Source organism: Vigna unguiculata, unplaced genomic scaffold (assembly GCF_037176805.1).
Source record: "Vigna unguiculata cultivar grain cowpea cultivar isolate G323 ecotype 2 unplaced genomic scaffold, ASM3717680v1 ptg000220l, whole genome shotgun sequence".
NCBI lineage: Eukaryota > Viridiplantae > Streptophyta > Magnoliopsida > Fabales > Fabaceae > Vigna > Vigna unguiculata.
In genome coordinates, this window is record NW_028196857.1 from 1 (window position 1) to 24,693 (window position 24,693).

Sequence of the window (24,693 nt, forward strand, 5' to 3'; positions counted from 1 at the left end):
AAATTCTAAAAAGATTTATCAAGATAAGGGAAATACTACTTAAGTGATATAATCAGGGTAATGATCCACCAACCTGCTAGTTCTTTTTATGAGGCACAAGCGGGAGAATTTGTCCTGGAAGCGGAAGAGCTACTGAAAATGCGTGAAACTATCACAAGGGTTTATGTACAAAGAACGGGCAAACCTTTATGGGTTATATCGGAAGACATGGAAAGGGATGTTTTTATGTCAGCAGCAGAAGCCCAAGCTCATGGAATTGTAGATCTTGTAGCAGTTGAATAAAAAATTGGTGGCAAAGGTTATTCTAATTAAATACAAGATTGGAAATTTAATTTTTTACTCTATCTTACTTTACATTTTAAAATAAAATCTCTAAGAGTTAATCTATTAATATAGTATATATAATTAATATAGGCTATAAATAAGGAATATAGAATATAAGTAATTCACGGTTAGGATAGATCTAAACCTGCTCATTATACAAAAATATAGATATATATAGTACGACTTACATGCCAACTATGAAACAACTTATTAGAAACACAAGACAGCCAATCCGAAACGTCACAAAATCCCCAGCTCTTCGGGGATGCCCTCAACGTCGAGGAACGTGTACCAGGGTGTATGTGCGACTCGTTCAGCTTAAATACTAAGAAAAAACAATTAAAATTTTTCAGTATTGGTAATCAGTTAAGATAGTGTGAATGCAAAAACTACATTCACACTATCTTAACTTAATATATAATTCTTTTCTATATAATTATATAATTCTTTACATTCTTCTATCTTGTATAAAATTTATGGTTTCGATTGGTGCAAAACCAATAATACACATTTGCAATTTCATATGAGAAGGACTTTCCCATCGGTAACAAAAAAAAGTTACCCGTTAAGCGGAGAAAATACTATTTCAATTAAAAATAAAGTATGTCCTTAATGAATGTATTTTGATGGATTTTGTAAGAATGGAATAAGAGGGTCAGCTACCCAGCAAATTTTCATAATTAAATACCGTTACTATAGAATTAGATTTGGTTGTGAAAAAACCTACTTACTCAATATTGCATGGGTAGAGCCACAGAGTGTGAACTGTACAAGTTAACAATAACATTCATTAAATGAATCAAAAATGAAAATAAAAAGGCTCCGGTGTATAGAGAGGACCTGGTCATTTCTAAAAAAAATCATAGAAACGAAGGAACCCACCAATTCATTATAAAAATATGTGTCCTATTTCATTTACTATTTTTATTTTATTTGATATCTAGTATCTATACAATTTCTGATTTTGAGGTTAAATGTTTAATATAAAAAATCGTGGTTGGGGCGGTTATAGTAGCAAGAGCCGTTGGAATTTTTTTTTATACATCGGAAGAATCCATTTTTGTTATTAATAGACTAGGAAGAAAAAAAGAATAACTGAAAAATGAAAAAGTTATTCCTGAAAATATCATTTATTAAATGACCAGAATTAAACGAGGATATATAGCTCACAAACGGAGGACAAAAATTCGTTTATTCGTATCAAGTTTTCGCGGAGCTCATTCAAGACTTACCCGAACTATTACTCAACAGAAATTGAAAGCTTTAGTTTCGGCTCATCGGGATAGAGATAGGAAAAAAAGAGATTTTCGTGGTTTATGGATTAGTCGAATAAATGCAGTAATTCGCGAGAATCAAAAAGTATCTTATATTTATAATAATTTAATGAATAGTCTATACACCAAGCAATTGCTTCTTAATCGTAAAATAGTTGCACAAATTGCTATATTAAAAGAGAATTGTCTTTTTATGATTGCCGATAATATCATAAAAACTTAAAACCCCTTATTTACTGCAGGAAGGTATAGACTAGAAATTTGTTTATTTTGATAGCTTTATCATACGATAAAGCTATCAAAATAAACAACCATGCTTAAAAAATTATTCTTCGTTACCTATTATCTTTTTTATTCCAACAAAAAAATCAAATGGAATTATCCTAATTTTGAACAAAACATCAATCCATGTTTAATTCGAATCTAAATTCAAATTGGATTTCGAATTTTTAATTTCTATTTTTTTTTCTTAAAGGAGTAATTTTAGCAGTCGACTCGCTTTTTTCAAATTGTTTTTCGTTATTAAGAAAAGGTAACGAAGATAAAATACGAGCTTGTTTTATAGCAACAGTAATTAATCGTTGTTGTTTTAAGGTCAATCTATTTACACGTCTAGATAATATTTTTCCTTGTTCACTAATAAATCGACAAATTAAACCCATGTTTTTATAATCAATTCGGTCCCCCGATTGAATCGGGGGCAAACGTCTACGAAAAGATCGCTTGGATTTAATAAAGAGTCGCTTAGGTTTTTCCATAGTTTATTTATTCCTATTCCAAAAATAACATTGATTTAAATAAATATAATTATAATAAAGGATTTGTATTTTTTTTCTTCTTTAGCATATGTTGTTATATAACGACGGGGACATCATTTTCTCAATTCCAATCGACTAGGCGTATTGTGTCGATTCTTGTTAGTAATCTATCTAGAAATACCGCTTTATTCCTTATTTAGACTCTTTTTATCACAACCAGTACCTTCCAAAAGAACACTTACTCGGATATCTTTACCCTTGGACATGACCCTCCTTTGGGTTTTTAATTCACTTATAACTCTTTTCGGATTCGAATCTAAGAATCTAAGAAAAAGATGAAAACAACTAAGATAAGATAAAAAAGAAGAATTCGAAAAATTATGAAAGATTTCGTTCCAATTTAATTGAATCTAGTACAAAAAGAATACAAGGATCTGTAACTATATTTCGTTTCAAATTGCCAGTATTTTCGTTTTTTTAAAGTATTTTTTATGATATTGTTGCCCCAACCTATGGATTTCTGCTTTCACTTTCTTTTTCATAGGAATTGAATTAATAATTCAATTCCATTGAAGCCTGGACCAGATCCCGATCCCGAGTGTCACTCCGAATTTCAATGAGGCCAATTTAATCTTTCGTCTTTATCTTTCCTAAAAAAAAAAAAAAGAAGAGTAGGTTAATTACACATATTTAATATATAATTGGACCTTTCATCTTCTTCACCCCTTCCCGTGTCAATAACTAAAATTAAAAAAAGGGGAATATCAATGCATCTGGAAAAAAACGATTGATCTCTATCAATAGACCCGCCAAAGCCCCGAACCATAAAGTACTTACTACTGGTGCCACGGAAAGATATGTTTTTAGATCTCGCATTTCAAATCCTCCTTTCTTTTTATTATTTAAGTATTTTTTCTCTGTTGATATATATCAACAGAGAAAAATGTGGAAAACAAGACAAAGATTCTTTACAATAACACTATAAACAAATGGAAAAGGGATGTAGCGCAGCTTGGTAGCGCGTTTGTTTTGGGTACAAAATGTCACGGGTTCAAATCCTGTCATCCCTATCCCTAACAATTACTTATTCTATGATATTCCGTATTCTATAATATTCCATATTCTATGAGATGAGCAATAAACCGGGAACCTGTGAAGACGAATTCCAATTGAACATACATACTGAATATCTATATGCAAAATGGATTTGGATCATATAATTTTATGAAAACAAAACGCTCTTAGTTCAGTTCGGCAGAACGCGGGTCTCCAAAACCCGATGTCGTAGGTTCAAATCCTACAGAGCGTGATTCTAGTATTATTCGCCTGATAATTACACTGAAATAATTGAACATTCAAAAGAAAGTCTGAATTTTATCCTTGTCGATTAGGATTAAACTAAATAAATAGGGAATCACAAAAAAAGAGACATTAATGAATCAAAGATCCAACTGATCACCTCGTCGGTATTGTAAATATGCAGTTACAAATAATCCAGCCAAAGTAATAGGAATTAAACCTAACACGATTCCAAATAGAAAAACTTCAATCATTTTTATTTGTTCGAAAAGTAAAAAGAAAGGTAATATAATATCTAGCCTTAAACATAAATCTGTATTGATCATAAATCTCAACGATCGAGAATTGTAAATTGACATAGTAAGGAATTCTAGAATGTCTTATACCAAAATTTACTATTCCTCTCAAAATTACAAATCAAATAAGTCGTATTTTACTAAGACCAATAAATAGAGACGAGGTTATAATTAAAACCGATAGTAAAAAACCGAAATAACTAGTGATAGTGGGCATATAGAAACTAAATGAAATATGTTCGTTCTTTTTATACATATGTTTATAAAGCACTTCCCTAAATTTCCATTTTTGAGAGAAAAAAGAAGATAAAAAATCCTACTTGAAAGATACAATTCAAAATTGGCAATTCCTCAATAAATTCAATTATTAGAGACGAAAAAAAAAAAAAGAAATAGAGTAACATAATTTAGAAATAAATTCCTCATCTGTTACATCTACCCATCCTGTGATTTCAAATCAACATACTTCTTAATCAACTCAGGAATTAAGTAAACTGATCTAATGAAAATATTTAGTATTATTCTATAGATATCCAATAGAATTCTGTTTATATTGGAAAAAGAAAAGAAAAATTATGAATATTCAAACAAAGAATAATAACTCTGTTATTTCATTTTATTTCACTTTGAATTAATGTAGAAGAAAATAGAAAAAAAGATCTTCAACAACCACAAAAAATATATTTATTGATTTGGCAATAATTGAATTATTAAAATAGAAAATCTACTTTATGAATTATCTACTTTATTAATTATTAGAAACCCTTTTCTCATATTCCGATTTTAATGGATCTTTAGTTTCTAATCCAAAACTAATAATTTGAAATGTTAAGAACCTTCCTTTTATACTATTACTCTAAAAATTTAATATAAAAAAAATTTTTATATACCCAAACTTTGCAAAATTTTCTATCGGATTTTTGACTACATAGAGACAATCAATGAAAAAAGAAGAAAAAAATCTAGTACTAAAATTTTACACTGATTGTGAAATTTCATTGCTCTGTTAGAAGAAGGATAGCTATACTGATTCGGTATACTCAAAAGACACCGTTGGTACAAAATGGACGATCTAACAAGGATTCTATTTCAGTAAATTTCGCCTTACTGATCTCGTCTTTTATGGACTCGATCCCCCCCTTTTGACTGTACAAGAATATGTGGAGTTCAAGATGTCTGGAAGCACAGGAGAACGTTCTTTTGCTGATATTATTACCAGTATCCGATACTGGATTATTCATAGCATTACTATACCCTCCCTATTCATTGCAGGTTGGTTATTTGTCAGTACAGGTCTAGCTTACGATGTATTTGGAAGTCCCCGCCCAAACGAGTATTTTACAGAGAACCGACAAGGAATTCCATTAATAACTGGCCGTTTTGATCCTTTGGAACAACTTGATGAATTTAGTAGATCTTTTTAGGAGGCTCCAATGACTATAGATAGGACCTATCCAATTTTTACAGTACGATGGCTAGCTGTTCACGGACTAGCGGTACCCACTGTTTCTTTTTTGGGATCAATATCAGCAATGCAATTCATCCAACGATAAACTTAATTTGAATTATAGAGCTATGACACAATCAAACCCAAATGAACAAAATGTTGAATTGAATCGTACCAGTCTCTACTGGGGGTTATTACTTATTTTTGTACTTGCTGTTTTATTTTCAAATTATTTCTTCAATTAATTAGAATTAATAGAAGAAATAGGAATAGTCAATAATATATATATTAAGAATTCTTTTATCCCATTCGGAAGGATATCATTTCATAATTATCTATGACTGTTTGTTAATGTCTTTAGCATGACTGACTACGTGATTAAATGTGGAGGAAAGTGGGATAAATGGCCGATACTACTGGAAGAATTCCTCTTTGGATAATAGGTACTGTAACTGGTATTACTGTGATCGGTTTAATTGGTATTTTCTTTTATGGTTCATATTCCGGATTGGGCTCATCTCTGTAGTAATCGTATTCTATTTGGGTTTTTGAAATGAAAGTGTAAGAACTGAACAGGGATCCACTCTTTCTTTGACGAATGCAAGTGGATCCCCCTTGAGTTCTTAAGAATTCTAATTTTTTTTCATATAAATGACTACTTCTTCCGATGTTTCAAAAAATTCCATTTCATTCTTTTTTTTTTATTTGTTCACTACATATTATTTTACATATTATTTATATACCATAAAAGATTATCTGGCAGAAAGATTCTAAGTTGGAAAAAAGAGAAACTAAGATATAGGATTTTTCAGGAAGGGATTCAAAAATAGTATTTTATTGATATTTTTAGAATATTTCTATTTCAACACAAACAAGAAGGAATAGGAATCGGACTCTAGGAAAGGACAAAGAAAAAAAAAAAAAAGAAAAAACAAAGAATCCCCCTTAGAGTAACTTTTCGATATTTGAATATATATATATATTTTCTATTATACAGATATTATACAGAATATAATTACAAAAATTATCAAAAAAATTGAGTTATTTTTACGAGTTTAATATGTTGATAAATACGCGGAACTAAAAATTCATTTCGAACAATTGAACCTTCTCAAATTGTTTCTTCTTAAGAACTAAAAAGATTTGTGCTAAAATAATAGATGCCAAGAAGAACAAGAGACCTTGAACACGTAATGGATCTTGAAGTACTATTTCCGCATCCCCCTGACCAAATCCACCGACATTAGGATTACTTGTTAATGGCTGATCAAGTTTGATAGATTCACCTTCTGAAACAAGAAGTTCTGGTCCTGGAGGTATAATATCAATCACTTCACGCTCATCTAATGCATCTACTATAGTGATTTCGTATCCCCCTTTTTCTTTTCGTATGATTTTTTTGACTATACCTGCTGCTGTAGCATTATAAACATTATTATTACTCTTGCTCCCGTCAAGATAAATCTGGCCCCTTCCCCTGTTCCCGCCTACATATATAGGATATTTTAAGAAATGAATATCTCTTTTACTAGCGGGATCCGGGGAAAGAATAGGAAACGTGATTTCATTATATTTCTGACCAGGAACAGGGCCTACTACAAGAATATTTTTTTTTGTAGGGCGATAGTTTTGAAAAGACAGATTGCCTATCTTCTCTTTAATCTCAGGCGAAATACGATCGGGGGGTGCCAATTCAAAACCTTCCGGTAAAATAAGAACAGCCCCCACATTCAAAGTTCCCTTTTTACCATTAGCTAGAACTTGTTTCACTTGCATATCATAAGGAATTCGAACAACTGCTTCAAATACAGTATCAGGAAGTACCGCTTGTGGAACCTCAATATCCACGGGCTTATTAGCTAAATGGCAATTGGCACAGACAATACGACCGGTTGCTTCTCGGGGATTTTCATAACCCTGCTGTGCAAAAATTGGATATGCATTTGAAAAGGGTGCTCGAATTATTATATATATCATGACCGATATAGAAATGGATCGGGTAATCCCTTCCTTTATACAAGAAAAAGCATTTCTAGTTTGCATGGTCTAATCATTGATCCTGAAAATTTCTACAATAAGATTAGGTAGGTCACTCGCATAGTTCCCTATCCAAGGTGGGAACCCCTTTTTTATTTAACTTTTTTTTAAAGAGGGGAAAATGAAAAATTATCTTTTTTAGATAAAAACTTGAAATTCATTGAAGTAAATCGGTTTTTCTGTCAATCATTCATTGAATGATAAATCACTACAAGTGATGGAGATATGCGATTTAAATAACGGAAAATCCAATATTTTAAAATTGTATCTAAAATGACTGGAAAAGTGGACACAAGACCGGATATAATTTGATCATTTTGAGCAAATCCAAAATCTTTATAAACGAAGCCAAAAAGTAGTTCCCACCCATGGGTTGAATGGAATCCTATACATAAATCAGTTAATAAAAGAATAGAAAAAGCTTTTATTGTGTCACTTAAATTATATATAAATTCTCGAACCAAAGAGTTAATAAGAACAAGTTCTTGATTACCAAGAATAGAATAACCGCTTAGAATAAAGAAACAAATTATATTTGTGGAGAAGTGCAAAATCGTATTCATACGATCTTCATTGTGTGTTTTGATTAATTGGATTGTTTCTTTATAAATTCCAGTACGAAGGTTTTGTATATATGTTTTCGGACATTCCTTTAACATGTCATCTAAGAAAAACAGTTCCTCTAATTCTATGAATTTGTTTAGAATACTCTTTTCTTTAATATCATTCAAGAAAATTTCGGATTGACTAGTATTCCACCAATTAATAAACCAAGATTCCAGACTTTTCTTAAATGTGAAAGAGATACACCAGGGCAAAAAGACTATAGATGTAAGATATAGAAGGGGAATGCTTTTTTTTTTTTTCATTTTTCGTCTTTAATGAACTTAACTTCATCTCTTTCGTCAACTCTATATGATAATAACTTTTCTATCAAGTATAAGCTTCATTACAAGTTATAGAGCTTCTAGATAAATTTAGATTGTATTTTATCATTTTTTTTTACTTAAACTTCGGAAGTTAGCCTTTGCCTTCTTTAATTGAGAAAAAAGAATACATAAATCGAATAAGAAATCGAAAGAATTCACAGTCAATTCCAATCCAATGAAGAAAAAAATATTGTTTCGAAAGGATATTAATTGCTAAGATTCGAAGAAAAAAGGATTCTTTTTAGAAATACACCAAGGAGCACTTCGAGTTATGACTATAATATTCAAATTTCGAAATCAAAAAATGTCCCATCTATAAAAATAAAAATTGAAATATTTTGCAAAAAACAGTTTTTTTTCAAAATATTTCAATCGGTACACTAAATAAATAGGACAATTCTGAAACTTTTTGTGCAATTTTATTTCTAGTTAAGTCCAATTTTCATCAATAAAGAAGCGGTACACCTAAAAAAAAAGATAATTCGCCAGCTCTATTTGCAATTTCTAGTGGAGTCAAATTATCTTCAATACGAGTCAAGGGAATAAACCCCTGTTCTATTGTTTCCATATAAACGAGACTCTCATAAGTAAGAGTACGAGTCAAAATACTTCGTTCTTGAACTCCTGTTATTATTCTGATAGATTTAATCTCGTTCATAGGTATTTTGAGAATAATACGACGATTTTTTCCAGGAAATCCCCAACGAAGAAAACATACTTCTTCTTTATTTTTTTTATCGAAGATATCAAAACCACCGCCAATATCCCACAAAATAATCCACCACAAATAAAAACTAATAAAGAGACCCCCAATTCCATAAAAAGCCATCGCGGCCCCTTGTGGAATAAATGGAAAATTACTAATTTCCTGAGAAAAAAGGAAAAGACCCATACCGAGATAACTGGAAATTGCAACCAACAATAACCCCAATGAACCTAAAAAAATGATAAAGGCTGAAAAGATATTGCTTATTTTTCGAGACTCTGTTATAGAATAGATCAGTACTTCTTTTGATCTTTTTTTTAAAATATTCATTACCCCCTCTTTTTCTTTTTAAGAATAATAATTGTGGAATAAAAAACCCCAGAATTTTACTTGTTTCTAAAGTAATTTTCATCAACTGGCGCTACTGAAATGTAAACCTTTAGGGGGAATTCATCCAATTGCTTCCAGCTCTAAAAAAAAGATCTATAATATTTTTCCCTACTTACCGCCGTATCTAAAAAATCTTGTTTTTTTGAACATAAAGAAATAAAGAAGCCATTGCAATTGCCGGAAATACTAGACCCACTAAAGGAACAAAAATGGAAGGAAAGTTTATCATAAATAAGGGTACCTCGATTTACTATTTGTACTATATCTATTTTTATTTTTGTCGATTTTTATTCTTATTTTTATTAAAAAAGACAGTCTATAATCACTAGAATTCCTATATCTTTATACTTAGTATATAGGAATTCTAGTGATTATAGCTAAGCCGATATATATCAGAATATACCCTTTTATGATTCTTAGTATTTTTTTATTATTCTTTTATTTTATTACTTTGATCCTGTATGTTTTGATTTTGTATTTCAATTCCATAATTTCTTTCCTTTTTAGTCAAAGAAAAGAAATTATGGAATTGCAATAACTCAGTTACAACTCCCTTTAAAAGATTACGCGGTACGATTGAATCAATTAAACCCTTATTGAATAAAGATTCAGCTACTTGTGAATCTTCGGGCACTGTCTTATTCAATGTTTGTTCAATTACTCTTTTACCAGCAAATGCAATATAAGCGTTTGGTTCGCCAATAATGATATCCCCCAACATGCCAAAACTAGCTGTCACCCCACCCGTAGTAGGAGATGTAAGTATCGATACATAGAATAATTTTTGAATTGTTTGATAATAATATAAAGCAGAAGAAATTTTAGCCATTTGCATCAAGCTCAAACTTCCTTCTTGCATACGCGCTCCTCCGGACGAACATACGAGAATAAGAGGTAAAAGTTGATTAGTAGCATATTCTACCAAACGGGTGATTTTCTCACCTACTACGGATCCCATGCTACCTCCCATAAACTTAAAATCCATAATACCAATTGCTACAGGAATACCATTTACTTGACCTGTCCCTGTTTGAACAGCCTCAGTTAATCCTGTTTTTCTTTGATAAGAATCAATACGATCTTTATAAGGTTCTTCTTCTGAATGAAATTCAATGAGATCCAGAGAAACCATGTCTTCATCCATAGGATTCCAAGTACCCGAATCAATCGAAAATTCGATTCTATCTGAACTGTCCATTTTCAAATGATATCCACAGTATTCACAAATATTCCTTTTTGATTTCCAAAATTTTTTATAATTTAATTCATAACAATTTTCGCATTCAATCCACAAATGCGTCAATTGTTCACTTTCATGGAGATTCATATAATTTTCTACTAGAGTGGAATCACTATCATTTGTATCATTCGTACTAGTTATTAAACTAAAACTAGAATTCTCACTTTCACTACAATTTCTGACCTTACCTAAAAAGTAACTATAAAAATAACTGTCATTATATTCGACTATATTACCAAAAATGCAACTATCAACACAGATTTGAGAATGAAAATAACTATCAATGCAACTATTAATATAATTGTTCCAACTAAAAGGAGTATCATACATGGAATGATCGTAATCACTCTTAATAACAGTATTCAGATAGCTAGAAAAAACCCTTAGAAAAGAATGATTGTTGTTAATCTCCAAAGTTTTATTTTCAATATCTAAATATATGGAATAACTGTTCTTCTTATTATCCCTAACTAAAAAAGTTTTATCAGATAGGAAATCCTGTATGTTATCGACACCTACTAAATAATCAAAAGAATTATAACTAGAATTATCACGATCATCCCACCTCTGAATTTTTTTATCTATATCAGTTAAAATTTTGGGTTCTTCGCTTAGACTGGTATTCTCAATAGGACCAAGACTCTCCATTGATTTACTTAATTCACACCTGTATTCGAACTTCCTATTAAGTAACTTAGAATTGAACCACCATTTTTCCATAGAGTTTTTTCCTGTATTTCCATAAAAAAAAATGTATAGTCATTGGATGAAAAATCAAATAATAGAAATATTCCATTTTGAATATTCTATCTCATTTATTTACTATCAAAAAAAAGTATATAAATCAAATAACTAGAATTAATAACTGAAAAAAATAAAGAGCGAGTCAATATTAAAAAGAAATAACAATAAAATAAGAAGAAATATGAAATAAAAAAATCACCTCATAGGGGGGAATCTATTTAAAAGTCCAATTACTATATTTAGTTACTCTTTTTTTTCCTATATTCTCTCTTTTATCTCTATACAATTTTTCATTTTTTTTGAAGATTTATGAAAATTTCATGAATTGTCTGACTATATAAAATTGCATTCTATGATTCTATATAAACAACAAGAAATAAAAAAATGAAGTATGAATATAACAAGAGAGCGGGGAGTTTTGTAAATCTATATACAAATAATCTACACCCCCTTTTTGATTTCATTAATTGAATTTCGTTTGTTGATTCGAGCTAAGTTCTATAAAAACACCTGCCTTTTTTGAAATATGCTGAACAGTTCCTGTAGGTTAAGCGCCCCTTGTCAAGGAAATGAAAGAATAACAGGAATATTGAAATAGGTTTAATTCTTTATAGGATCCACTTTCTGAAGATATCTTCCCTCTCTTTGGGGTCGAACATCCCTTAGCAACAATTCGATAAACAGCTCTTTGGGATAGATATAGATACCCCCCCTCCAAACGTACAGGAAATTTTTATCCCCGTACGGCTCGAGAATATCAAAAATTCTATGTATTTCGAAAATTATGATGTAAAATAGAGCAATAAAATCATCAAATCAATTAAACAATGACTGAAGTATTTTTCTTTCGTATTTTCTTTCTGAAAAAAAAAAACTCTTCCTATTTGTACCTCCATAACACTCAATTTGAAAAATTCTCAAAAAACTAAAAAGAAAACCAAGCAGCAGCTATTTCATTTATTGAGTGGTCTCTACTCCTCTTTCTTGCCCGTATTTCGTTTCTTTATCATTCATTTCTTTTTTCTAAAATTTTTGATAATAGAATTGATGATACAATTTGAAAATGGTATTTCCTTAATTCCCTGATTTTTTAGCTTTTCTTTGAATCTTTGGGTTTAGACATTACTCCGGGAATCTTCAATTTTTTAAAAAAATGGGAGCAACATACCTGTTTTTCTCTGAAAGAATCATAAAAAAAGTTAATTCCTGCGGATAAACTTTTTGATAAAAAAGCAATTTTACAAATTTCAACCATTTTTTTTGAACCTGGCTGAAATAAGATCCTTTCTATTTTTATAAAATAAACAGACTTATTAACTTTTTAGAATTTATTAAATTTTAGATACTTGCTCCCGAGAAATGAATAAATTCGAGTTCCATCATGTACTATTTACATCATTAATCCCTTTCCTGTCCCAAAAACAAAAAAAGGGGTCTAGTGGAACAGAACAAATGATGTCAAGTCAAGATCATGTTCGTTTGTAAAATACTAGAAAAAATGGCGGATATCAAAATCCACCCCTAATTTAATCATGTCTTTCAAGCCGCACGTTGCTTTTTACCACATCGTTTCAAACGAAGTTTTACTCTAACATTCCCTTAGCTTAGATCCAGTATGTAATTATCGAATCGTGAATAGTGATTGATTCATTCGCTACATAAGAATCTATCCTTTTTTTTACGTTTCGGTTTTTCTTATATATAATGAAAACCTTTTTAAAAGTAAAGACATAAATGAAAATGAACTTGATATTCTAGCAATATATTTTCTACTCTATTCTATTTTTATAATTTGTAAAGTAGAAAAATGATAATTTTTTTTTTCAAAAAAAGGAGGGTCCCTTTTAATTATGCGATACAATCTGTATTCAAATATGATATACATCCTAAATAGATATGCTCTGGGACGGAAGGATTCGAACCTCCGAATAGCGGGACCAAAACCCGTTGCCTTACCGCTTGGCCACGCCCCATTTTCCATTTTACATTAATAAAGACTATTATTGATATTGGTTGTTCGTCAATTCCAGTTCAAAAATTTCTATAAAAAAAAAATTTTGCGACTAGTATTTTATATGCGTATCTACATATCTATCTATATCTATAAATGGATATAGATAGATAGGATAAAACTAAATTGATTGATCATTACATACAATTCAATTAAGATATTATATAGAAGGAAGTATGATTTCTTCAATTTTTTTGATTTCAGAATAAAAAATATTTTGAAACTGGAAAAGTTCAAATAAAAGAAGGATTCTCGAGATTCTTATCTTATTTGATTCATTTTTTTACTTTTATTCATAACTCTTTATTTTCCTTTTTATTGTATTATGTATATAATGCAATAAAATTGAAAATTAGAATGAAAAAAAAAAAACAAAAATAACTTTTATTTTTTTTAAAGAACAAAATGTTTGTTATGCTTAATATCTTTAGTTGGATCTGTATTTGTATTCACTCCGTCCTTTATTCCAGTAGTTTTTTTTTGGAGAAATTGCCCGAAGCCTACGCTTTCTTGAATCCAATTGTGGATATTATGCCAGTAATACCCGTACTATTTTTTCTTTTAGCTTTTGTTTGGCAAGCTGCTGTAAGTTTTCGATGATATTTTTAATTTGAATAATGTCGTAAAAAAATTCAGAATTTTTCAGAAAACTAAAACTCGAACATTTTAACAATTTATAAGATCAGATAAGTCTTACAGTGTGACTTCTGGATTCCAATATTGAAATTTTTCAATATATAGGAAAAAAAGGGACCTTCTCATCATTTACGTTTTTTGAATTGAAAAAACCTAATCCGATTATTCGATTGGAACCCCTCACCAATCGAATACCTAGATTACAGAAAAAAAGGATTTTTGGTCAAAAGAATTATTGATAATTTGTAATAAAATAATCTACTCTTACTATCAATTCATTTTCGAAACTCATATATATATATCTCCTCATATCCTAAAAAAACTTCATTTTTTAGAAACTTAGTATCTTAGTATTAAAAGAAACAAAATATGTTGTAATATAAGAGAATCTATTCTCTTTCTTTGTCGTTTTTTAATTATCTTGGAGATTTCATAATGCTTACTCTAAAACTTTTTGTTTATACGGTAGTGATCTTTTTCGTTTCTCTTTTCATCTTCGGATTCCTATCTAACGATCCAGGACGTAATCCAGGACGTGAAGAATAGAATAAGAAAAAAGTGGATTCTGTGTTTTCTTGCTTGTGCGGAATTTTGAAATATTTTTAGGATTTTCTCTATTTTAACATCTTTAACTAGTAAATAAAAAAAACAAGTTCAAAAAAAAATACCAAATTATCAACGGAAAGAGAGGGATTCGAACCCTCGGTACAAGAATTTGTACAACGGATTAGCAATCCGACGCTATAGTCCACTCAGCCATCTCTCCCCAATTGAAAAAAAAAAGAATTACTTTGTTTATGTTATATCACATAAACAAGAAGAACAAAAAGGGAGCTTAAAAAAAAAAGAGACTTGCTTTTTTTTTATTCTTTTTTATCTTATCTATCTTTTTTTTATTATTCTATATATTTTAGTTTTCTTTTTTTCTTTTTATACAGCCAATGAGCCCGGCCAGTACCTAGTCGGGCTCTTTTTCTTTTATTCCCATGAATATTGAAGAAAAATTCTTTATTTGAATATATTTTATTCGAAAAAAAAATATTTGTAAAAATATTTGTAATTAAAAAAAAAATAAGAGATACGGATAGATTCCTATGAGATAAAACCAAAATAAGATAATATAAAAATGTTCTCTTTTCTTACTCCCTCTCTTTTTTCTGGTAACGTAAATTGTATATATATATAACCTTCAGCAAAATAAAAAAATGAAAATTATCCCGTTTTTCAAATTTCATTAGAAGATTCTCTAATGAAACATGTCAATACTCGACTTATTAGAATATTATGCCTCCCATTTCTTTATTTTGTCTGATTGCTTTGTTCAACAAAAGATACAATAATGATATTGTAGCGGGTATAGTTTAGTGGTAAAAGTGCGATTCGTTTCAAGGACCCCCCAAAAGTTAAGGGATCCCCCATTTGATTCATATGCCGATCAAAAACTTTATTTTTTACTTAAAGGGACTCCTTTATACCCCTCGATGAATTATTTGCGGTATAATATACATTATTGTAATTTGTATACAAGAAGAATCAAATCGAATTTGACAAATTGAGTTTTAAAATTATGAAACATAAGTTTTTGGAATTGGATCTATAATCCGAATTTTTTGAGTATTACTAAAGGATCTATGGAGAGAAATATACAAAGTTTCTTTCTAATCGTAACTAAATCTTCCATTTTTTTGCATAGTAAAAATTGAAGCAAAATAGCTATTAAACGATTCTTTTAGTTTACTAGAGACATCGACATTTTTTTAGCTCGACGGAAATTTTCTTCTTTTCCTAAAGATTTTCTGAAATAGAAATAGAGAACGAAGTAACTAGAAAAAAAACATAGATTGTTAGAATATTGCTCTTCTAGAGGGATCATCTAAAAAGCAAGATATTTGAAACCTATTCATACAAAAAGGCTGACATAGATGTTATGGGTCAATTTTTTTTATTGTCCATCTCTTCATTCCGTAAAGGAGCCGAATGAAACAAAAGTTTCACGTTCAGTTTTGAATTAGAGACGTTAAATCAAAATGATGAATCAACGTCGACTATAACCCTTAGCCTTCCAAGCTAACGATGCGGGTTCGATTCCCGCTACCCGCTTCTATTTTATTCTATTTAAATCTATCTTTTTTCTTCGAGAATGAATCTAGAATTCTTAAAGAATTTGTCAATTCTTCATTTTCATTTCTTAATTTAGTTTTAGTTATATATATTCAATTATATTCAATTGATTTTTCTTTTTTATTTTTTTTTTCTTTTATTCTAAATATTTGATTTATTTTATTTTTATAATTTCTAGAATTCTTTATATTTGTTTGATTCTTTAATCTTTTTAATAAGGTTTAGTTAAAAAGGTTAAAGAATCAAATATAAAATAGAAGCGTCCATTGTCTAATGGATAGGACAGAGGTCTTCTAAACCTTAGGTATAGGTTCAAATCCTATTGGACGCAAGTTGTTTGCATATCTAATTTCAACCTTGTCCTTCTATTTTTTTTGATTTATTACATTTTGATTCGAATTCATTATATATAATATTCAAATGAAATAAAAACATATTAAAAGATACTAATTATAAAAATTGGAAAATTGAATTACAAAATTATTTAATGATTCATCAATTTTTTTCTACTTGTTCCTGGAATAAAAAGAGTTCCATCTGTTCTTTAATAGCGTCCTTTAAAAGGGCTTCTGCTTCCCCAGTGAATGTCTTGGTAGAAGATATGATTTCTTTGAATTGAGGTTTATTCGTCTTTAAGTAAGCACGTAACTCAACAAGAAATTTCCTTACCTGTCCAATTTCTAATGAATCAAGATAACCATTCGTTCCGGTATAAATAGTTACTATCTGTTCTTCCACAGTAAGAGGAGCTGATTGGGATTGTTTAAGCAACTCGCGCAATCGTTGACCTCTTGCTAATTGATTTTGAGTAGCTTTATCTAGATCAGAAGCGAATTGTGCAAAAGCTTCTAATTCTGCGAATTGTGCTAATTCCAATTTTAATTTACCAGCTACTTGTTTCATGGCTTTGATTTGAGCCGCCGATCCAACTCTGGAAACTGAAATACCAACATTAATAGCGGGTCTTATTCCAGCATTGAATAGATCGGCCGATAAGAATATTTGGCCATCTGTAATGGAAATTACATTCGTAGGAATATAAGCTGAAACATCTCCCGATTGAGTTTCAACTATTGGTAAAGCAGTCATACTTCCTTCGCCTAACTGAGAACTTAATTTAGCGGCTCTTTCCAAAAGACGCGAATGTAAATAAAAAACATCCCCTGGATAAGCTTCGCGACCTGGTGGTCTTCGTAATAGAAGAGACATTTGCCGATAAGCCTGTGCTTGTTTGGAGAGATCGTCATAAATGATTAAAGTGTGACGTTCACGGTACATAAAATATTCAGCCAGAGCTGCTCCTGTATAAGGCGCGAGGTATTGTAATGTAGCTGGAGAATCCGCTGTTTCAGCTACTACAATAGTGTATTCCATTGCTCCTCTTTCTTGTAAGGTAGTCACCACTTGAGCCACAGAAGATGCTTTTTGACCAACAGCTACATAAACACATATTACATTTTGTCCCTGTTGATTGAGAATTGTATCTGTGGCTACTGCTGTTTTACCTGTTTGTCTATCTCCAATAATTAATTCTCGCTGGCCCCGTCCTATGGGGATCATCGAATCAATAGCAATAAGTCCTGTTTGGAGAGGCTCATATACCGAACGTCTTGAAATAATACCGGGAGCGGGAGATTCTATTAATCGAGATTCCGAAGCTGAAATTTCTCCTCGACCGTCAATTGGTTTAGCCAGGGCATTTATAACACGACTCAAATAAGCTTCACTTACAGGTATCTGAGCAATTCTTCCTGTTGCTTTTACTGAACTTCCCTCTTGTATCAGCAAACCATCACCCATTAATACAACACCAACATTTTTTGATTCCAAATTCAAAGCAATGCCTATAGTACCTTCTTCAAATTCCACCAATTCACCCGCCATTACTTCATCAAGACCATAAATACGAGCAATACCATCGCCTACTTGAAGTACGGTACCAGTATTTACAATTTTTACTTCTGTATTATATTGCTCAATGCGTTCACGGATAATTTTACTAATTTCATCTGCACGAATGGTTACCATGAAAATATCTTAAATTTATTTTTTATAAGAAAAAAATGATGCCTATACTCTATTGTATAATAGAAAGCCTAATCAGTTATTTTTTTATTTCATCATCCCAAACATGCCAATATTAGCACTAACAGTACGTAAATGTAACTCGTTGTTCAAGCAACTATTTAGAGTTCCTAGAGCTCCCTGTAAGGCTTGTTGTAAAACCCGCTGTCGAACTTGATTAATAACTCTTTGTTGTTCAAAATCAATAGCTTCGTTTTTGTAATTTTCTAATTGTTCCAAAGTCGTATAAATTGAATTAATTAAATTCAATTTTTCTCGTTTGATCTCAGAATAGCCATTCACCCGAAACAGATCTGCTTCTGTTTCAACTTTCCTTAAGCGGGCCTGGGCTTTTTCGAGCTGTTCAATGGCGTTTTCCTGTAATTCTTCTGAGTTTCGAATAGTTCTCCAGATTTTCTGTTTTCGATTATCTAATAAATCACGTAATGAAAGTAGACTCTCTTTCCATCCATTTCAAAATGTCTATGATCTCTTCCCGAACCAAACATGAATCTTTCGATTCATTTGGCTCTCACACTCAATTACTTATCGGAAATTTACCAATTTTTTATGTAATGAGCCTATCCTCTCTTCTCTATTCAAAGTGAAAACAATTACCAATATAAGACTAGAATATTCGGAGGACTCTTTTGACCAAACAAATATATGTCAACAAAGTTGTTTTTTTATTCAAATCCAAAGACTTCTTTTGAATTTATACATAGGTCATCCATCGATTACGCATCGTACAAAGGGGAGGTTTAAATTCACCCGTTTTTTATTTCTCGCCATAAATAGGATTCAAGCCATTTTTTTTATCGACATGAGTGTTTTATATCGAAAAAAAATCGAATAATTTTTTTGAAACCGTTTCCTTTCTGTATTAATATAGCGGTAGAAAGAGTACTACACTGCGTATAGACTTCAAACTCTTTTTAACCATGGTAATAGTCCAAAATTTTTGGTAAATAGAGAATCAAAGTGGATTACCAATAAAGCGCGAAATGCTATGGTTCTTTAAGATTTTTCTTAATTTATTCAAAAAAGAAAATGAATTCAGAAGTAATTCGCGGGATTCTGCACATTTTCTTAATTCTAACTAAACTAAAAAGTGCAGTTTGGTTAAATCCAATTTATTCTTTGAAATAAACAACTCGCACACACTCCCTTTCCAAAAAAAACCAGTAGACCTAACACTACACTAAGATTTATTGGATTTGTTGCTAAAATATCGGTATTAAACACGAAACTTCCGGCGGATGGCCAGGAGCCCAAACAAAGGAAAGAATCGGTTATATTTTTCATATGATCTCATCTCCTCTTATGAATAGACTAATTATCTTTCTAATATTCCTATTAGATAGATAATATAATAATCTAATTGGAATATATAATTATAGAATTTGATATAATTTGGATTGGTCAATCAATTGGAAGATTCCCTAAAAGAATGATACTTCTTAGAATTAGATACCAGTTCTTTTATCAATTGCAAAATCTATCTAGTTTGAACACTTTCAAAAAATTATCTTAAAAGAAATAAAATAAAAGAGGGGTTCATTGGACTAAACAAAAAGAAGAAAGAGGGTGAATAAGTATGTGAATACCTTTCAATTAGTCCTTCTCCTGTGTTCTTATCCGAACAGATAAAGAATTGTAGGAGTGAATTATTAATATAATTCGAAAAAGGAAGTCCACATATGTATTTTTATCTTTTTAGGATTAAACAAAAGGATTAGCAAATAAAAGTGCTAATGCTACAACCAGCCCGTAAATTGTTAAAGCTTCCATAAAAGCCAGACTAAGTAATAAAGTACCCCGTATTTTTCCCTCTGCCTCTGGTTGTCGTGCAATCCCCTCTACAGCTTGCCCTGCGGCAGTGCCTTGACCAACCCCAGGTCCAATAGAAGCAAGCCCTACGGCCAATCCAGCAGCAATAACAGAAGCGGCAGAAATAATTGGATTCATGAGAATTTCCTCGTAACCTACATATAAAAGAAAGAAATAGTTAATGATATAATCGACTAATAAATTCTGACTTCATTTTTCAATTACCAAGACTTTTTCAGTTAAAGTAATTAATAAAAATAAGAATTAAAAATTGAAAATAATAGTTATTAAACGAATTACTTCGAGATTTCTTTTTTCGTCTCGAACTACATAGTTTTGGGGGTGAATCTGTATAATCTTTGTTCTTCTCTTACCTTAATTTTGGAATCATTCTTTGAATTCTTCGTTTTTTTATACAATTTCTTTAGTTTTTTAATTTTCAATTCACAATTAGAGCTGAAACGCAAGGACTTTGCTTTTCTATCCCTATAGAAATTGACAGTAATAGCGAGGCCTTTTTTATATAGAAAAGATTAGTTATTTCAGATATATGGTTAGTTCATATAAAACTAGTTCATCTATAATATCATATCACATATACATAGGTTTCTTCTATGCTGTAAACTAATTTTCTTTGTGTTTTAGATTCAATCGAAATTGAAATTCATTCTTTGAAACCTAAAAAACCTTGACTGATCCCCTCACTTCTATTTTTTTTATCATGTTTTTTTTTAAGCTCCCCTTCCCTCTTTTCTTATTCTCTTATCCCATATGGATACAATCAATCTAAATAAATTCATTCGATTTCATTAATGTTTCAAAGAAATATAGGAAATTGGGTGATCTAAATGTTTTTAATTATCTTTTGATCAATTGTTGAATTAAATGTGAATCAAACGAGAATCTACTAACATTCTATATAGTATCTTTTTATCACACATTGTAAACGTAAATATCATACAGAATTCTAATTCTAGCTATTCATTTTTTTTGAATATCCAAACTAATATATACTAATCGAATAGATCTATCTATATCTATCTATATATCTATAGATAGATGTTTATTTTGTAGATTCTATTGAGCCACAATATATGTGTGGCAAGCTAAACAAAAAAGACTATTTTTGAGAAAACTAGTCAATGATGGCCTTCAATGGATTCACCTATATAAGCCGCAGCTAAAGTAGCAAAAATGAGAGCTTGAATACCGCTTGTGAATAATCCAAGGAACATGACAGGTATAGGAACTACTAAAGGTACTAAAGAAACAAGAACAACAACTACTAATTCATCAGCTAATATATTTCCGAAAAGTCGAAAACTAAGGGATAAGGGTTTTGTGAAATCTTCTAATATGTTAATCGGTAAAAGGATTGGAGTTGGTTGGATGTATTTACTAAAATAAGCTAATCCTTTTTTTGAAAGACCCGCATAGAAATATGCAACTGATGTAAGTAAAGCTAATGCAACGGTAGTATTTATATCATTTGTGGGTGCAGCTAACTCCCCATGAGGTAATTGGATGATTTTCCAAGGTAAAAGAGCCCCTGACCAATTAGAAACAAAAATAAATAGAAACAAAGTTCCAATAAAAGGAACCCACGGACCATATTCTTCTCCAATCTGAGTTTTGCTCACGTCTCGAATGAATTCAAGAACATATTCAAATAAATTCTGACCGAAAGTGGGAATGGTTTGCAGATTTCGAATAACTAGAATGGCTGAAACCAATAAGATAGCAATTACAACCCAAGAAGTAATAAGTACTTGGGCATGTACTAGGAAACCCCCTATTTGCCAATAGAAATGTTGACCTACTTCCACAGCAGATATATCGTATAATCTTTTTAATGTGTTGATAGAGCATAATAAAACATTCATATTGTCCTGTCCTCTAAAAAAAGAAGTTGAAAAAAGGGAATTATTTTTATTCAAACATCTCCTTTCCCTTTTGATTTGTCTACTTTCATTTTTGATTTTGAATACCGATACTAATTACATAAAATTTTTGTTTGTTTTCTATTTTCATTTTTGTGCAATTTCTTACTAGTATAGTAAGCGATTCCATAAATCTATGAACCCCTCGAAGCAAATTCAAGAATTTTTTATCTTATTATTAATCAAGAATTTCGTATATATCTAGACCGACCCTCACAAATTGCAAAAACTAATTTGTTAAGAATTAATCGAATTGAGGCTATAGCATCATCATTAGCTGGAATTGAAATATCAGCGAGGTCCGGGTCACTATTTGTATCAATTAAACAAATTGTTGGAATTTCCAAAGTTATACATTCTCGAAGAGCCGTATATTCTTCTTGTTGATCGACGATTATTACAATATCTGGTAAGCCCTTCATATATTTAATGCCGCCAAGATATGTTTCCAATTGAGCTAATTGTCTCTTCAATATAGCGGCATCTTTTTTTGGAAAACTATGAAATCTCCCCGTCTTTTGTTGCATTCTCAAGTCCCTGAACTTTTGAAGTCGTGTTTTTGTAGTATACCAATTCGTTAACATACCGCCGAGCCATTTTTTATTAACATAATGACACCGAGCTCTTATTGCAGCCCGCGCTACTGAATCAGCTGCTTTTTTTTTTGTACCAACAATTAAGAATTGTTTTCCCCCACTTGCTGCATCAAAAACTAAATCACAAGATTCTGATAAAAACCGAGCAGTTCTAATAAGATTTGTAATATGAATACCCTTACGCTTTGCAGAAATATAAGGTGACATTTTAGGATTCCATTTTCTAGTACCGTGGCCAAAATGAACACCAGCTTCCATCATCTCTTCCAAAATTATGTTCCAATATCTTTTTGTCATTTATAATTATCCCCACACTTTTCTTTCATTTCCAAATAGAAATTAGATCAATTTTTTGAAATGAAAGAAAGAGACCCAGTATACTGAAATAGAAAAAAATAAGTGTTCCGAAGGAACCTTCTCTTCTACTGAAAATTTGCCGTTGATAAAAAAAAGATCGGGCCATTTTTTCTATTTCATTGAATATGATTCGTTTATTTATTATGTTTCTTTTATTATACAAAATATATACAAAATAAAGTGACCGGAGATGAATACGACCTTAAGAATCATTATTTTAGGAATTCTTAAATCCTAGATTATTTTGATGTATCACATAAATTCTTTTTTTTGTTTCCGGGGTAATCTTGTTATATTGCCTTTGCTTTGAACGGTATATTATTCTTTTGAATCCAGTACCAACTGGCATCATTCCCCCTAAAACAACGTTCTCTTTCAGACCTTTCAACCAATCTATGCGACCCCGGAGAGCGGCTTTTGATAAAACTCTAGCAGTTTCTTGAAAACTTGCTTCAGATATGAAACTTTGAGTATTCAAAGATGTTTTTGTTATCCCCAATAATAGAACTCGATAGCAGATCGACTCTTCTAAGGAACGCCCAGCTCGTTCGGCCCGCAACAATCCAATTAGTTCGCCAGGCAAAAAAACATTAGACATTCCATCTTCTGAAACCAATACTTTTGATGTTATTTGACGCACAATAATTTCTATATGTCTATTATGAATGTGAACTCCCTGGGATCGATAAACTTTTTGAATTTGATTAACCAAAGAAATACGACTTTGCGCTATAGTTAGCTCAGCACTAATGAAGAATCCCCAAGGAATGCCAAGAATTCTTGTTATACGCCCATTCCAAGTATCCACTCTCTTTTCTAGGTTTATGGATATTGAATCAATCGAACGAACTTCCAATACCTGTTCTACTTTTGGAAGACCTTGTGTTATATCACCTGATCTCGATTTTTGATATATAAATGTAACTAATATATCTCCTTCAGAAAGTATTTCTCCATAATGACCATGAACAGTTGTTCCAGGAGTCGCCAAATAAGGGTTAGCCGATCTTATTCCTACAGAATCCATTTGAACAGTTAGAATTTGACCCGATTTAAGGTGTGGTTCATTTTTCGTTTGAACTATACATACATTTTCGCAAATAAATTGACCAAGACTTATTATGGGAAACGTTTTTTTTTCACAATAATTATGATGGAAAAAATGCCAATTCAAATAGAATGGATTTAAAAGGATGTTACTAGATAGATCAGATTTATAAATGATCTCGTTTTCGTCTATTAAATAATATTTTAATACTTGAAAAGTTTCTTTTAATTTGTCAAGTTGCCCGTTTTTATTTATCGAGATCTGATTATTAGTAATTAAAAGGTAAAAATAAAAATGGGCAACTTGAAGGGCTATTCCTAAAGGACCTAACGAATTTTGAATTGGAATCAGAGGATCTCTTTGAATTGGATTTATTTCTTCTTTTATCCCATTGTAATATTTTCCATCGTGGAATGATCGTATTTGAAAACAATTCGATGATGACAAAATTATTAAAGATCGGCATTTCTCATTTCTATTCAACAACATATGAATAGTTCCATGATTTTGACTAAGTGATTGTTGAACTTTTTCCCTCGGATCTATAAAAAAAAATGGATTGATGTTGGTCCAGTCCGACTCATTATCCAAGATAAATCTTGAACCGAGCGGATCTTTCCTTTTTCTTATATATGAAATATGGGAT

The 24,693-nt window shown here is 30.9% G+C and overlaps 3 non-coding genes across 3 annotated transcripts; all 3 read left to right on the forward strand.

Annotated features, from left to right (window-relative positions):
* The first annotated feature begins 3,352 nt into the window (after nt 1–3,352).
* TRNAP-UGG (transfer RNA proline (anticodon UGG)) lies at nt 3,353–3,426 on the forward strand. Its single transcript has one exon. It is a non-coding gene; the product is annotated as a tRNA-Pro (tRNA).
* A 165-nt stretch (nt 3,427–3,591) lies between these two features.
* Nucleotides 3,592–3,665, forward strand: TRNAW-CCA (transfer RNA tryptophan (anticodon CCA)). Its single transcript has one exon. It is a non-coding gene; the product is annotated as a tRNA-Trp (tRNA).
* Nucleotides 3,666–16,471: 12,806 nt separating this feature from the next.
* Nucleotides 16,472–16,543, forward strand: TRNAR-UCU (transfer RNA arginine (anticodon UCU)). The gene has a single exon. It is a non-coding gene; the product is annotated as a tRNA-Arg (tRNA).
* Nucleotides 16,544–24,693: the final 8,150 nt, after the last annotated feature.